This window comes from Musa acuminata, chromosome BXJ1-10 (genome assembly GCF_036884655.1).
Source record: "Musa acuminata AAA Group cultivar baxijiao chromosome BXJ1-10, Cavendish_Baxijiao_AAA, whole genome shotgun sequence".
Lineage (NCBI taxonomy): Eukaryota > Viridiplantae > Streptophyta > Magnoliopsida > Zingiberales > Musaceae > Musa > Musa acuminata.
This window is the reverse complement of record NC_088336.1, coordinates 17,887,923-17,904,088: the sequence shown is the minus strand read 5'-3', so window position 1 is coordinate 17,904,088 and position 16,166 is coordinate 17,887,923. Positions and strand designations below refer to the sequence as shown.

The 16,166-nt window shown below is 38.4% G+C and overlaps 1 pseudogene; it reads right to left on the bottom strand.

The window, feature by feature from the left end:
• Positions 1–696: 696 nt before the first annotated feature.
• On the bottom strand, positions 697–15,832 carry LOC135595129 (glutamyl-tRNA(Gln) amidotransferase subunit B, chloroplastic/mitochondrial-like; annotated as a pseudogene).
• Positions 15,833–16,166: the final 334 nt, after the last annotated feature.

Genomic DNA, 16,166 nt, shown 5'->3' with positions numbered 1-16,166 from the left:
GTTTCCTTCTCCCACGTTGCTGCCCTATTTATGCCTTTTTCTGCCTCCAAAACTCAGCCACCACCCCCCCTAATGTTAATTAGGGTTAGGTTAAAAGGGGGTGAGCTGTGGGCTGCCCAAGCTCACTGTGGGCCGAATTTGTGGGCTGCCAGCCTAACAACCTCCCCCTTCAATCCATAAGGGAGGATGTCCCATGACTCCTCAATGTGACGCCATGCCGACCAGTTGTCGGCATATCTCCTGTCCTTCTTTTGGTAAAGTTTTTGTCAACATGTCTGCTCCGTTGTCATCTATGTGAATTTTCTGAAGCTGCAACTGCTTCTCTTCAAATACATTTTGAATCAATTGGTATCTGATATCTATATGCTTTGACTTGGAATGAATAATTGGGTTCTTACACAAATGGATGATACTTTGGCTGTCACAATGCACCATATAATTTTTCTGTTTCAGCCCTAATTCTTGTAAGAATTATTTCATCCATAACATTTCTTTGCATACCTCTGTTACAGCAATATATTCTGCTTATGTGGTGGAGAGAGCAATACACCTTTGCAACCTGGATTACCATGACACAGCTCCCCCTACAAAAATAAGTACATAACCTGAAGTAGACTTTCTCAATCTTCCATTTACATCAGATGTGCCATAATAAAAGTATTGAATAAAATGTTCATACCAAGGAAGTGCAAAAGATCACACTTTTACCTCCTTCCCAATCTTCCCACTAATGGTTCCATTTTTTTATTTAAGTTATTAACTCAAAAAGTTCTACTGGTGTTAATTTGATTTCATTCATTGAAAGTCATTCATTCTTCAGAAAAGCTGCAATGTCGCCCATAATCCAGTTGGCAGCCAACTTTGCATCAGCACCATTCTCAACAGAAGCATCAAAAAATTCAGCAACCTGAGAAATTTATATGCTCAGTGTGGCCATCTTTTACCAGCTTAACAAAAAATAGCTACTATTTCTAAAGTTACTTACCATTCATAAGTGATACTTACATGATTGTCATTGGCAAGAAAGAGAACATCTTGCATGTTGACACCCAATTTTTCATATCGTCTGCGTTTTGCTTCTGGGAGAGCTCAGGCAAAACTTGTTGAATTTTGTCAACATAGTCTTTTGTCAGAATAACTTCTGTTAGGTCAAGCTCAGGAAAATATCTGTAATCTGCTAGTCCTTCCTTTTTCCTCATTGTAAAAGTTTTCTGCAAACAGAAAAAGTCACGATTAAATATAAAAAATTACATGTACAACTGATGGAGATGGAGTTTCTTGTACAATTTGATCACTTTGACCTTGGCTATGAAGAAGAACCTGTCATGAGATCTCATAATCCATGGCCCTATTCATTGCAGAAAATGAATTCATGTTCTTTATTTCAACCTGTGAATGCAACAAGCAAAAGTGTGCTAACCATCAATTCTCTGTGATAAAAATTTAAGATCATTTGTGCTATATCAAGCAACAGTTATAACCAAATAGAAGCACTAAGAATGGTCAAATAATAAATCTTTAATAAATGAAATAATAAACTGATACACTGTTAATTGACCCTGGAACCCTATCGAGGACTAGTTTAAATCAAGTTTATGCATAACCTGGGCCTAATTGACCATGGATCAGCCTTCTTAATCATTGAAGGGGCCAACATTTTTTGTTGGTTCAGCATGTTACAGCCCAATAGAGCCTAATAATTAAAAAAATAGGGCGTTTACAGAGATTAGAAGAAGCAGACAAAAATAGGAAAGAGAAGCCCAATCCTAGTATAAGTCAAGATGGGAAAGACCTTCAAATTGCACTCCTAATAAAATTAGGAAAGAAAAGGCAGATTTACATTGTAACGAATCTTGGTGATACTTATAGTATTTTTCCTGTAATTTTTGGAATAATTTTGTCATTTTAGTAGTTATTTTAGGAAGTATTTGCGATCTTATTATAAGCCCAACTAGCATCCAGTGGTCTTCCTATGGCATAATATAGGTTAGACAAAACATTTTACTAATAGTACATATATTTTAGAGGGTTTCAAAATCACTTTTTTGGGATTTCATGGAATAATGAGGGTTCAAAAATAAATATCACAAGCCATTTTAGCAACCTATACATATGTTAGCTTGTAAGCACATATAAATTGTTATGTTTCTCTGTTTATCTTTCTTTATTACAGTATATTAATTTTGTTAAGAAAAATTTTCTAGTGTAACCCGGTAACTTCATGAAATATCCTATATACCCATGTAAAATTGCATATATTATATATATCCCTACAATGTCAAAAACCATGTTACTGTACCACTGCCCTTGAATTACACGATCAGTGTGAGACTTAAAAGAGTGTTAAGGCTAGATTAATGCTAGTAAAAGAGTAGGTAACCAGTATTAAACTAACAGGAGTTAAATTGGCAAAAAAAAATGCATCTGCATGGTCAAATGTTGACCTGTTGCAAGGTTACAACTACTTTTATCTACCGATGAAAGAGAAGAAAAACCCCGATCAACACTAGAAGACAAGGACTCGGTGTTTTATTTATATAAAAGACTAACAGTAGACCATGTGGATTATGAAATAAGCAAATAGTACCTTTGTTCCAAAATTTGATTGTCCTACTGGACGAACAGAAATATTTACATCACAACGAAGTGAACCTTCCTGCATATTTCCTTTGCTTATTCCAAGATACCTAACCAGCCTATGTATCTCTGCAGCATATTCTGCAGCCTCAAGACAACTCCTCATATCGGGCTCAGAGACAATCTCCAGTAAAGGCACCCCTGCCCTATTCAGATCCACCTGCCAAAAAAGCACCACAAAGCATTTGATATCACCATGCATATATCATGTTAGCAAACTACAAATAGTTCCAAGTATAACAAGAGAAACTGACCTGGGAATTGTTAGGCTGGCAGCCCACAAATTCAGTCAATAGTGGGCTTGGGCTGCCCACAGCTCACCCCCTCTTAACCTAACCCTAATTAACATTAGGGGGGGTATGAAGGCTGTGTTTTGGAGGCAGAAAAAGACATAAATAGAGCAGCAACGTGGGAGAAGAGAACAGCCATGAGATTTCAAAGAAAATGAGGAAAACAAGGTAGTAAAGGAAGAGAAAGAAAGGGAAGAAGACAAGGACAACGCAGAGAGGCTGTTCTCAATCATCTAGTAGTGTTCTATCTCAGGTTAGATCAAATCTACAGTAGACTCCTGCTGTGATTACTTGGGGAGGTTTTAGATATTGCGGACAGTGACGTGATCCTTGTATCCCAGTTATTCTCTTGAGATTGTTGCTAGGGTTTAGGGCAAGAGATTGAGATTTGTATATTCATTATTCTCATAGTGGATTATCTCTTATTTGCCCCGTGATTTTTACCCTTCACATTGGAGGGGTTTTCCACGTATATCTTGGTGTTCTGTTTGATTATGCTTCCATTTAATTCCGCTGCGTATTATAGTCTTCTAGTATTTGTTCAGCTGGCAACAAAGCTTTTTTGATCTGAAAACTTGTGAACCTAAAATATAAAGAGGGTGCTTCTATTGCTGAGCATTTGAATGAAATACAGAGTATTACTAACTAGTTATCCTCTATAAAAATATCTCTTAATGATGAGTTGCAGGCATTGTTACTTCTCAGTTCATTACCAGAAAGTTGGGAGACACTGGTGGTTTCCCTCAGTAATTCTGCGCCAGATGGTGTTGTCACTATGAGCCAAGTAACAAGTAGTTTGTTGAATGAGAAGTTGAGAAGAAAGAGTTCGGCAACATCTCAAAATGATTCACAGACACTTATTTCAGAGAATATAGGAAGGTCAAAGTCTAGAAGTAGTTCACGCATGGGTAGAAGCAAGTCAAGATCAAGAAAAGATATTGTTTGCTATAATTGTGGTGAGAAAGGACATTACAAGAACCAATGTAAACAACCTAAGAAGAGCAAGAAAAAGGGAAAAGAAGTGGAGTCTATAGAGTCTAAAGATAATATCATAGCTATAATGCAGGGTGGTGATTATTTGATTTTGTCTCCTTCTGATGATATTTTTTCTTGTGTGTGTCAGGATCTTGAGTGGGTGATTGACACATGTGCTTCTTATCATGCTACACCACGGAGAGAGTTTTTTGCTACATACAGGTCTGAAAATTTCGGTGTTGTCAAGATAGGTAACTATGGCACAACAGACATCATAGGCATGGGTGATATCCATTTAAAGACCAACCTTGACCGCAAGTTGGTGCTTAAGGATGTGAGGCATGTGATTGACTTGAGGTTGAATTTTATTTCAGTTGGAAGACTAGATGATGAAGACTATGAAAGCTGATTTCACAAAGGGCAATGGAAGCTCAGTAAGGGTTCTCTTGTTATAGCTAGTGGAAAGAAATGTCATACTTTGTACAGGTTGCAGGCTAAAGCTTATGGTGAGCAGTTAAATGCTACAGAGAAAGACTTCAGTATGGAGTTGTGGCATAGGCGATTGAGACACATGAGCGAGAAGGGGCTGCAAGCTCTTTCTAAGAGAGAGGTATTACCAGACCTCAGAGGTATACATCTGAACCCTTGTATTGATTGTTTGGCTGGTAAACAACATAGAGTTTCATTTGCTAATGCTGCTTTATCTAGAAAAATGCATGCCTTATACCGTGTTTATACAAATGTATGTGGTCCTTTGAGGACAAAAACTCCTAGTGGATCTGTTGATGTTCTTGGTATAAGTGGTGCACTTTATTTTGTCAATTTTATAGATTATTTTTCTAGAAAAGTTTGGGCCTATGCTTTGAAGACTAAAGATCATGTGATTAATGTCTTCAAAGAGTTTTATGCTAGGGTTGAAAGGGAGACAGAAAGAAAATTGAAATGCATAAGATCAGATAATGGTGGTGAGTATACAGGATTGTTTAATGACTATTGCAGGTCACAAGGGATCCAATATGAGATGACAGTTCTTGGTACACCTCAGCATAATGCAATTGCAGAGAGGATGAACCGCACTATCATGGAAAAGATCATATGTATGCTTTCACAAGCCAAGCTACCCAAAAGGTTTTGGGATGAGGCTTTGGGGACTGCAGTTGATGTGATCAACTTATCACCATGTACAACCCTAGATGGTGATATTGTAGAGCATGTATGGTCAGGGAAAGATGTTTCCTATAAGCATTTAAGAGTGTTTGGTTATCGCGCATTTGCACATATTCCAAACAATGAGAGGTCCAAGCTGGATGGTAAGACTAAAGAATGTATTTTTCTTGGCTACTCACATGATCATTTTGGTTACAGGCTTTGGGATCCAGAAAAGCAGAAGGTGTTCAGAAGCAGAGATGTAGTCTTCTTTGATGATCAAACCTTTGAAGATTTGAAGAAGAAGACACCGGCCAAGACTTCTGTAGAAGGATTAGCAGATTGTGACCCAGTTATTCCTCCAGTATATCACGGTGATGGGGGAGATGTGCAGGAAGATAGTTTAGAGCATGATATTGATCTACCTACAGGACATGTTGAGCAAGAAGAAGTAGGAGAGCAAGTTCCAACAGAACACTAGTTGAGAAGATCTTCTAGACAACGTCAACCTTCCAGAAGATACTCTACAGATGAGTATGTGATGCTTACTGATATAGGTGAACCAGAGAGTTACCAGGAAGCAGTTGAAAGTGGTTACTTGCTATGCAGGAAGAAATGGATGCTCTTCAGAAGAACCACACTTATGATTTGGTGCTGCTACCAAATGGAATGAAGGCCTTAAAGAACAAGTGGGTTTTTAGGTTGAAGACTCAAGAATATTGTTCTCAACCTAAGTACAAAGCTAGATTGATTGTGAAAGGCTTTGGTCAAAAGAAAGGTATTGACTTTGAAGAGATTTTCTCTCCTGTTGTAAAAATGTCTTCTATTCGTGTTGCTCTTGGTATTGCTGCTAGATAGGACTTGGAGGTTGAGCAGTTAGATGTGAAGACAACTTTCTTTCATGGTGATTTGGAGGAGGAAATTTATATGGAGCAACCAGAAGGCTTCAAAGTCAAAGATAAAGATAATTTTGTCTGCAAGTTAAAGAAGAGCTTGTATAGGCTAAAGCAAGCTCCAAGACAGTGGTACAGAAAGTTTGATTCATTTATGATAGAAAATGGATACAAATGAACGACTTTAGATCATTGTGTATACATCAAATGGTTTGGTGAGGATTTTATTATTCTCTTACTTTATATTGATGATATGCTTATTCTTGGGAAAAATATGTCTAAAATTGACAGGTTGAAGAAGGAACTGAGTGAGTCTTTTGCAATGAAGGACATGGGGCCAGCATAGCAAATACTTGGCATGCAGATTTCCAATAACAGGAAAAATAAGAAGATTTGGTTGTCACAGGAGAAATATATCGAGAAGATATTGGAAAGATTCAGTATGAGCAATACAAAACCAGTTGGTTCTCCTCTTGCAGGTCACTTCAAGTTGTGCTCAGAATAGAGTCCATCGAGTGATGAGGAGAAGGAGAAAATGCAAAAGGTTCCTTATGCTTCAGCAGTTGGAAGTTTAATCTATGCAATGGTATGTACGAGGCCAGACATCGCATATGCAGTGGGTGTCACTAGTAGATTTCTTGCAAATCCAGGCAAAGAGCACTAGGCAGCAGTGAAGTGGATTTTTAGATATCTCAAAGGGAGCTCTAAGGTTTGTTTAAGCTTTGGAGATGGACCACATGTGTTGACAGGTTACACAGATGTAGATATGGCAAGAGATATAGATACGAGAAAGTCTACTTCAGGTTATGTACTTACTTTTGTAGGGGGAGCTGTGTTATGGAAATCCAGGTTGCAAAGGTGTATTGCTCTCTCCACCACATAAGCAGAATATATTGCTGCTACAGAGGTATGCATAGAAATGTTATGGATGAAATAATTCTTACAAGAATTGGGGCTGAAACAGAAAAATTATATAGTGCATTGTGATAGCCAGAGTGTCATCCATTTGTGTAAGAACCCAAAGTTCATTCCAAGTCAAAGCATATAGATGTCAGATACCACTGGATTCGAAATTAATTTTAAGAGAAGCAGTTGCAGCTTCAGAAAATTCACACTGATGACAACGGAGCAGACATGTTGACAAAAACTTTACCAAAAGAAAGACAGGGGATATGCAGACAACTGGTCGGCATGGCGTCACATTGAGGAGTCATGGGATAGCCTCCCTTATGGGCTGAAGGGGGAGGTTGTTAGGCTGACAGCCCACAAATTCAGCCCATAGCGGGCTTGGGTAGCCCACAGCTCACTCCCTCTTAACCTAACCCTAATTAACATTAGGGGGAGTGTGGAGGCTGCATTTTGGAGGCAGCAACGTGGGAGAAGAGAACAACCACGAGATTCCAAAGAAAAGGAGGAAAACAAGGCAGAAAAGGAAGAGAAAGAAAGAGAAGAAGACAAGGACAACATGGAGAGGCTGTTCTTAATCATCTAGCAGTGTTCTATCTCAGATTAGATCAAATCTACAGTAGACTCTTGCTGTGATTACTTGGGGAGGTTTTAGATATTGTGGGCAGTGACGTGATCCTTGTATCCCACTTATTCTCTTGAGATTGTTGCTAGGGTTTAGGGCAAGAGATTGAGATTTGTATATTCATTATTCTCATAGTGGATTATCTCTAGTTTGTCCTGTGGTTTTTACCCTTCACATTGGAGGGATTTTTCCACATATATCTTGGTGTTCTATTTGATTATGCTTCCATTTAATTCCGCTGTGTATTATAGTCTTCTAGTAATTGTTCATATACAAAGGTTATTCCTGTTTATATCCCCATCAATTGGTATCAGAGCAGGGGGTTTTGGTGATTTAATTTTTGTATTTGAACATGAAGGCCAATAATGTTTCTCGCATGATTAGTTTGAATGGAAACAATTGGATGATATGGAAACCAAGAATGAAAGATCTCTTGTATTGGAAAGATTTGTATGGACCTTTGTAGGGGGATAGTGCAAAACCCACAATTATGACAGATGATGAGTGGAAGAGGTTAGATCGAAAAACAATTGGATTTATTAGACAGTGGCTTGATGATAGTGTCTTTCGCTATGTTTCTATTGAAATATCTACATATTCTCTTTGGAAAAAGTTGGAAAGTCTCTATAAAAGAAAAACAACTAGCAACAAAGCTTTTTTGATCTGAAAACTTGTGAACCTAAAATATAGAGAGGGTGCTTCTATTGCTGAGCATTTGAATGAAATGCAGAGTATTACTAACCAGTTATCCTCTATGAAAATATCTCTTAATGATGAGTTGCAAGCATTGTTACTTCTCAGTTCATTACCAGAAAGTTGGGAGACACTGGTGGTTTCCCTTAGTAATTCTGCACCAGATGGTGTTGTCACTATGAGTCAAGTAACAAGCAGTTTGTTGAATGAGGAGTTGACAAGAAAGAGTTCGGCAACATCTCAGAATGATTCACAGGCACTTATCTCAGAGAACAGAGGAAGGTCAAAGTCTAGAAGCAGTTCACGCATGGGTAGAAGCAAGTCAAGATCAAGAAAAGATATTGTTTGCTATAATTATGGTGAGAAAGGATATTACAAGAACCAATGTAAACAACCTAAGAAGAGCAAGAAAAAGAGAAAAGAATGGAGTCTATAGAGTCTAAAGATAATATCATAGCTATAATGCAGGGTGGTGATTATTTGATTTTGTCTCCTTCTGATGATATTTTTTCTTGTGTGTGTCAGGATCTTGAGTGGGTGATTGACACAGGTGCTTCTTATCATGCTACACCACGGAGGGAGTTTTTTGCTACATACAGGTTTGGAAATTTCGGTGTTGTCAAGATGGGCAACTATGGCACAACAGACATCATAGGAATGGGTGATATCCATTTAAAGACCAACATTGACTGCAAGTTGGTGCTTAAGGATGTGAGGCATGTGATTGACTTGAGGCTGAATTTTATTTCAATTGGAAGACTAGATGATGAAGACTATGAAAGCAGATTTCACAAAGGGCAATGGAAGCTCAGTAAGGGTTCTCTTGTTATAGCTAGTGGAAAGAAATGTCATACTTTTTACATGTTGCAAGCTAAAGCTTATGGTGAGCAGTTAAATGCTACAGAGAAAGACTTCAGTATGGAGTTGGGGCATAGGCGATTGAGACACATGAGCGAGAAGGGGCTGCAAGCTCTTTCCAAGAGAGAGGTATTATCAGACCTCAGAGGTATACATCTGAACCCTTGTATTGATTGTTTGGTTGGTAAACAACATAGAGTTTCATTTGCTAGTGCTGCTTTATCTAGAAAAATGCATGCCTTAGACCGTGTTTATACAGATGTATGTGGTCCTTTGAGGACAAAAACTCCTAGTGGATCTGTTGATGTTCTTGGTATAAGTGGTGCACTTTATTTTGTCACTTTTATAGATGATTTTCTCAGAAAAGTTTGGGCCTATGCTTTGAAGACTAAATATCATGTGATTAATGTCTTCAAAGAGTTTTATGCCAGGGTTGAAAGGGAAACCAAGAATGAAAGATCTCTTGTATTGCAAAGATTTGTATTGACCTTTGTATGGGGATAGTGCAAAACCCACAACTATGACAGATGATGAGTGGAAGAGGTTAGATCGAAAAATAATTGGGTTTCTTAGACAGAGAATAGCTTCAGAAAAATGTCGAGCATCCCTCAATGTTATATATGTGTTTAATATAGAATCGAAGAATAGATTGTGAAAGAGATGAATTTTATTCATTGAGGTAATAAGTATTTATACAAGTTTTGATAGAGAGATTTCCCTCGATTAATCACCTAAATCACACATCAGTTATGGGTGAGAGACTTTGTTGAGGAAGTCTACTAATTGAATATCTTGTGGGCGAGAGACATTTTGATAGCACACATGTATCATGATTTATAAAAGAATGAGATGGTAAATGATGATATCATGCAAAATTGTGAATGACAATTAAGCCAAGAAAGGAACATTTCCTATGGTTTACGAGAAATGTTACTTCTTTGACTTTAACATTTGGTGGCTTGTGACTTTGGGGTATACCGATTAACCAAGGAACAAAAAACCACACTTAGAGGCCAATATTTCCTATGGTTGACGGAAATGTTACTTCTTTGACTTTAACATCTCAAATAAATGCCGCCTTCATCTCCACTCATCTAAATTTGTCACAGTGCATGACGAGGTTTGATGCCTTTCTTATCAACCAGTTCGTGCCACTCAAACTCGATTAGCTCTTCCAACAAGAATGCAGAACCCAATCAGATGACTTGCAAGCTAAACCCGAGTTCAAGAATGGCAGCAGCAGTTGCCATCGAGATCTTGATTGCAGCAACCGAAATGGTCTCACCGTGTTCCTACCTCGGTTGACTTTCAACACCAAGTGCACATGGTATTCTTGGATTTCTTCTCCTTTGACGGATCGAAGAACCCGTTTTCTAGTGCCTACTTGTCTTCTCCTATGAAAATATTCTCCTATGAAAGCAAAAAAAGCAAAAAAAAAGGAGGGTACATTAAGCTCGGATTCGGCATCTAATTGTTTCTGAAGCATACTCCTGGATCCACAGTAGAAGAAATCTGAAATTAAGGTTAAACAGTTTGCATTAAACCAATATGAGCTTGCCAAATCATCGTAAGACCTCACCAATTAGCAAGACATTAACATGTAAATTCTAAGAAAATGCATGTCGTAAGACTTCAAAAGGAAAACGTGTTGAGGCAATGCCCGGGGTAAACATCAGACTATTATAAACATAGACCATGAAAATGCATCTGTCGATGCGTTGGTCGTCTAAACATTTACAGCGCTGAGGCTTCAAAAGGAAAAAGAAGATTTTGGGCCACCATTTATACTAACAAAATAGATATAAATAGTTGATGGATGTACTCTCACCTATTTGTGGACAAGAAATGAGTCAACCTCATTGCTTTTTGTATTTATCGTAATGCGAGTTTACCGTTTATATCAAAATAGATATAAATAGTTCACCAACGTCAACTAGAGGCCTTCCTTCAATAGGCGAAGGCCAACTGCCCTTTTACAGATTCACTCCTTTTGATGGGCTCAGGAGACAACCCTTACAGGACCTTTCTCTCCTCTCTTTACAACTCAAAACTTGAAGAACAGAAAGAGGAGAACTTTAGGATTTTACACAAATTTGAGCTCTTAGAATCACAGAAAAGATCAAGAATTCGGTGTAGGTCTATATCTTTTCAGTGCTGAATGGGTGGGGTATTTATAGGCCCCAACCCAATTCAAATTTGGAGCTCAAAACGATCAAATCCCGGAATTCCGGGATCAGTCGGTTGCACCTCCTGACTGGAGAGGTTGCACCGCCTGGCAGAGCTCGAAGACCGAGCCCAGGCGGTGCCACCTCTTGACTGAGGTGGTTGCACCTCTCTGCCAGAGCTCGAAGACCGAGCTCAGGCGGTGCCACCTCTCTGTCAGGGAGGTTGCACCGCCCAGTCTTGCTCGAAGACTGAGCTCAGGCGGTGCCACCTCTCTGTCAGGGAGGTTGCACCGCCCAGTCTAGCTCAAAGACTTAGCTCAGGCGGTGCCACCTCCTGGCTGGGAAGGTTGCACCGCCCAGTCTCGCTGGGAGGCTTAGCCCAGGCGGTGCCACCTCCTGGCCTAGGTGGTTGCACCTCCTGGTGCAATCAGGGTCCGAATGGTTAGCTCCATTCGGCCCAATTTCAGTCTTTCAGGGGCCCAATTGCCCCAAGATTAAGCTAATGGGATCACCTCCCATTTTCCAACTTAATCAACGTGCTAACTACGATTAGATCTAAGACAATTTCTGCAGCTTTGCTTCGGTGCGTCAATCGCTTCTTCCGGCGAGTTTCCGGTGAACTTCCGTCGATCATCCGATGAACCCTCGGTGATGCTCCTGCGGACTTCCGGCAAACTCCTGGACTTTGCGACGATCCATTTGGCGAGTTCCGACAAGCTTCGCTTGGCAAGCTTCTGGACTTCTCGGATTTGTTCTCGCAGAACCTCCGACGACCGTCCGAACTTCCATCGTACTCTCGAACTCCCAACGTGATCATGAACTTGACTCCGGCACAACTCCTGCTGCATGTCTTTCTTCCATCGTAGTTAATCCTACACACTCAAAACAAACACTTCGATCGAGACAATTAATACTAAGCATTAATCACGTTGTCCGGCATGTCATTGGTCCCTCGATGCTTTGTCCGATTCTTCGGCGCATCGTCCTTTCCTGCAGCCTATTGCCCAATCGGCCAGTTGACTCCGCAACTCCGATATCCTTGGCACAATACCCGCTCTTCTTGGCCCGATGCCCGAGTCCACGACCCGAAGCCTTCTGTCGATACGTCGACCGATCCACCGGCCCGACGTCCAATCTTCTGACATGTTCCTCCGGCACAACATGATGTTCCTGCTTTAATTGTCTCATCCTGATCGAAGCACCCTGCGTCACTCAAAACGCATATTAAATCATAAACATATATCAAGTAGTTTCATAATCAAAATACGAGATTCAACATCTTTTAAGTCTCACACTGACCGAGTAATTCAAGGGCAGTGGTACAGTAACATGGTTTTTGACATTGTAGGGATATATAAAATATATGTAATTTTACATGGGTATATAGGATATTTCATGAAGTTACCGGGTTACACTAGAAAATTTTTCTAAACAAAATTAATATACTGTAATAAAGAAAGATAAACAGAGAAACAAAACAATTTATATGTGCTTACAAGCTAACATATGTATAGGTTGCTAAAATGGCTTGTGATATTTATTTTTGAACCCTCATTATTCCATGAAATCCCATAAAAAGTGATTTTGAAACCCTCTAAAATATATGTACTATTAGTAAAATGTTTTGTCTAACCTATATTATGCCATAGGAAGACCACTGGACGCTAGTTGGGCTTATAATAAGATCGCAAATACTTCCTAAAATAACTACTAAAATGATAAAATTATTCCAAAAATTACAGGAAAAATACTATAAGTATCACCAACCTCATTCCTTCTCTTCTATCAATGACTTTACCGTTCCACCTTTTGATAAAGCTCAAAAAGTATCTGCGGACATTGAATCAATAAAACAAATGAAAAAAAGGGGTAAAATGAGACAGCACTAAACTTTTGTGATGCACACAATGTGTTATTTGAACTCCATGTATGGATGTTTTAGCATGTGACACATGAATGCATACATAGGAACAACACTAGCATCCTTTCATATAAAAGCCACCACAGTAAGAGCATAAATAAATAAATTGCAGTCATGTTGGTTTGGTTGTAGTTTGTGAGTTATTTGGTAGGAGGATATATGAGAGAGCTACTCAGTGTGATCAACAGATATAAAGCCAAACGACTTTATCATATATAAGTTATTTATCAATATAATGACTTTTATGATATTATCATGTTCTTAGAAAACTTATCAGAAAGAGCATTTAACACAATTAAAAATTTGATATCACATAAGATTTAAGGTCAAAGCACAAGGCAAAAGAGAAATAACCAACGATTGATTGTTTCTCCGAAAAGAAACATAGTATGCTTAATTAAAGTCAGATTCCCAGTGAGAATGCCAACAAGTAACAATTAGCTTAACACACCAGGTAGTGAAAATGTGACAATAAAGAAAAAAATTAGGAGACCACAACCATTTTTCTTGATGAGACAAGTAGCTAGTTAGTGATCTTTACAGGTCGACAGTTTCATTTACATCAGATGTGCCATTCATTGAAAGTTATTAACTCAAAAAGTTCTACTGGTGTTAATTTGATTTCATTCATTGAAAGTCATTCATTCTTCAGAAAAGCTGCAATGTCGCCCATAATCCAGTTGGTAGCCAACTTTGCATCAGCTCCATTCTCAACAGAAGCATCAAAAAATTCAGCAACCTGAGAAGTTTATATGCTCAGTGTGGCCATCTTTTACCAGCTTAACAAAAAATAGCTACTATTTCTAAAGTTACTTACCATTCATAATTGATACTTACATGATTGTCATTGGCAAGAAAGAGAACATCTTGCATGTTGACACCCAATTTTTCATAACGTCTGCGTTTTGCTTCTGGGAGCTCAGGCAAAACTTGTTGAATTTTGTCAACATAGTCTTTTGTCAGAATAACTTCTGGTAGGTCAAGCTCAGGAAAATATCTGTAATCTGCTAGTCCTTCCTTTTTCCTCATTGTAAAAGTTTTCTGCAAACAGAAAAAGTCACGATTAAATATAAAAAATTACATGTACAACTGATGGAGATGGAGTTACGTACTAGAAGGAAGATGACAACCTGAGCACCTTCTTCCCAAAAACGAGTTTCTTGTACAATTTGATCACTTTGACCTCGGCTATGAAGAAGAACCTGTCTTGAGATCTCATAATCTATGGCCCTATTCATTGCAGAAAATGAATTCATGTTCTTTATTTCAACCTGTGAATGCAACAAGCAAAAGTGTGCTAACCATCAATCTCTGTGATAAAAATTTAAGATCATTTGTGCTATATCAAGCAACAGTTATAACCAAATAGAAGCACTAAGAATGGCCAAATAATAAATCTTTAATAAATGAAATAATAAACTGATACACTGTTAATTGACCCTGGAACCCTATCGAGGACCAGTTTAAATCAAGTTTATGCATAACCTGGGCCTAATTGGCCATGGATCAGCCTTCTTGATCATTGAAGGGGCCAACATTTTTGGTTGGTTCAGCATGTTATAGCCCAATAGAGCCTATTAATTAAAAAAAAAAGAACGTTTACAGAGATTAGAAGAAACAGACAAAGATAGAAAAGAGAAGCCCAATCCTAGTATAAGTCAGGATGGGAAAGACCTTCAAATTGCACTCCTAATAAAATTAGGAAAGCAGAAGGTATATTTACATTGTAATGACTCTTGGTGATACTTATAGTATTTTTCCTGTAATTTTTGGAATAATTTTATCATTTTAGTAGTTATTTTAGGAAGTATTTGCGATCTTATTATAAGCCCAACTAGCGTCCAGTGGTCTTCCTATGGCATGATATAGGTTAGACAAAACATTTTACTACCAGTACATATATTTTAGAGGGTTTCAAAATCACTTTTCATGGGATTTCATGGAATAATGAGGGTTCAAAAATAAATATCACAAGCCATTTTAGCAACCTATACATATGTTAGCTTGTAAGCACATATAAATTGTTATGTTTCTCTGTTTATCTTTCTTTATTACAGTATATTAATTTTGTTTAGAAAAATTTTCTAGTGTAACCCTGTAACTTCATGACATATTCTATATACCAATGTAAAATTGCATATATTATATATATCCCTACAAAGTCAAAAACCATGTTACTGTACCATTGCCCTTGAATTACTCGGTCAGTGTGAGACTTAAAAGAGTGTTAAGGCTGGATTAATGCTGGTGAAAGAGTAGGTAACCAGTATTAAACTAACAGGAGTTAAATTGGCAAAAAAAAATGCTCCTGCATGGTGAAATGTTGACATGTTGCAAGGTTACAACTACTTTTATCTACCGATGAAAGAGAAGAAAAACCCCGGTCAACACTAGATGACAAGGACTCTATGTTTTATTTATATGAAAGACTAACAGTAGACCATGTGGATTATGAAATAAGCAAATAGTACCTTTGTTCCAAAAATTGATTGTCCTACTGGACGGACAAAAATATTTACATCACAACGAAGTGAACCTTCCTGCATATTTCCAATGCTTATTCCAAGATACCTAACCAGCCTCTCTATCTCTGCAGCATATTCTGCAGACGTAAGTCCACTCCTCATATCGGGCTCAGAGACAATCTCCAGTAAAGGCACCCCTGCCCTATTCAAATCCACCTGCCAAAACAGCCCCACAAAGCATTTGATATCACCATGCATATATCATGTTAGCAAACTACAAATAGTTCCAAGTATAACAAGAGAAACTGACCTGGGAATTGTTAGGCTGGCAGCCCACAAATTCAGTCCATAGTGGGCTTGGGCAGCCCACAGCTCACCCCCTCTTAACCTAACCCTAATTAACATTAGGGGGGATATGGAGGCTGTGTTTTGGAGGCAGAAAAAGACATAAATAGGGTAGCAACGTGGGAGAAGAGAACAACCATGAGATTTCAAAGAAAATGAGGAAAACAAGGTAGAAAAGGAAGAGAAAGAAAGGGAAGAAGACAAGGACAACGCAGAGAGGTTGTTCTCAATCATCTAGCAGTGTTAT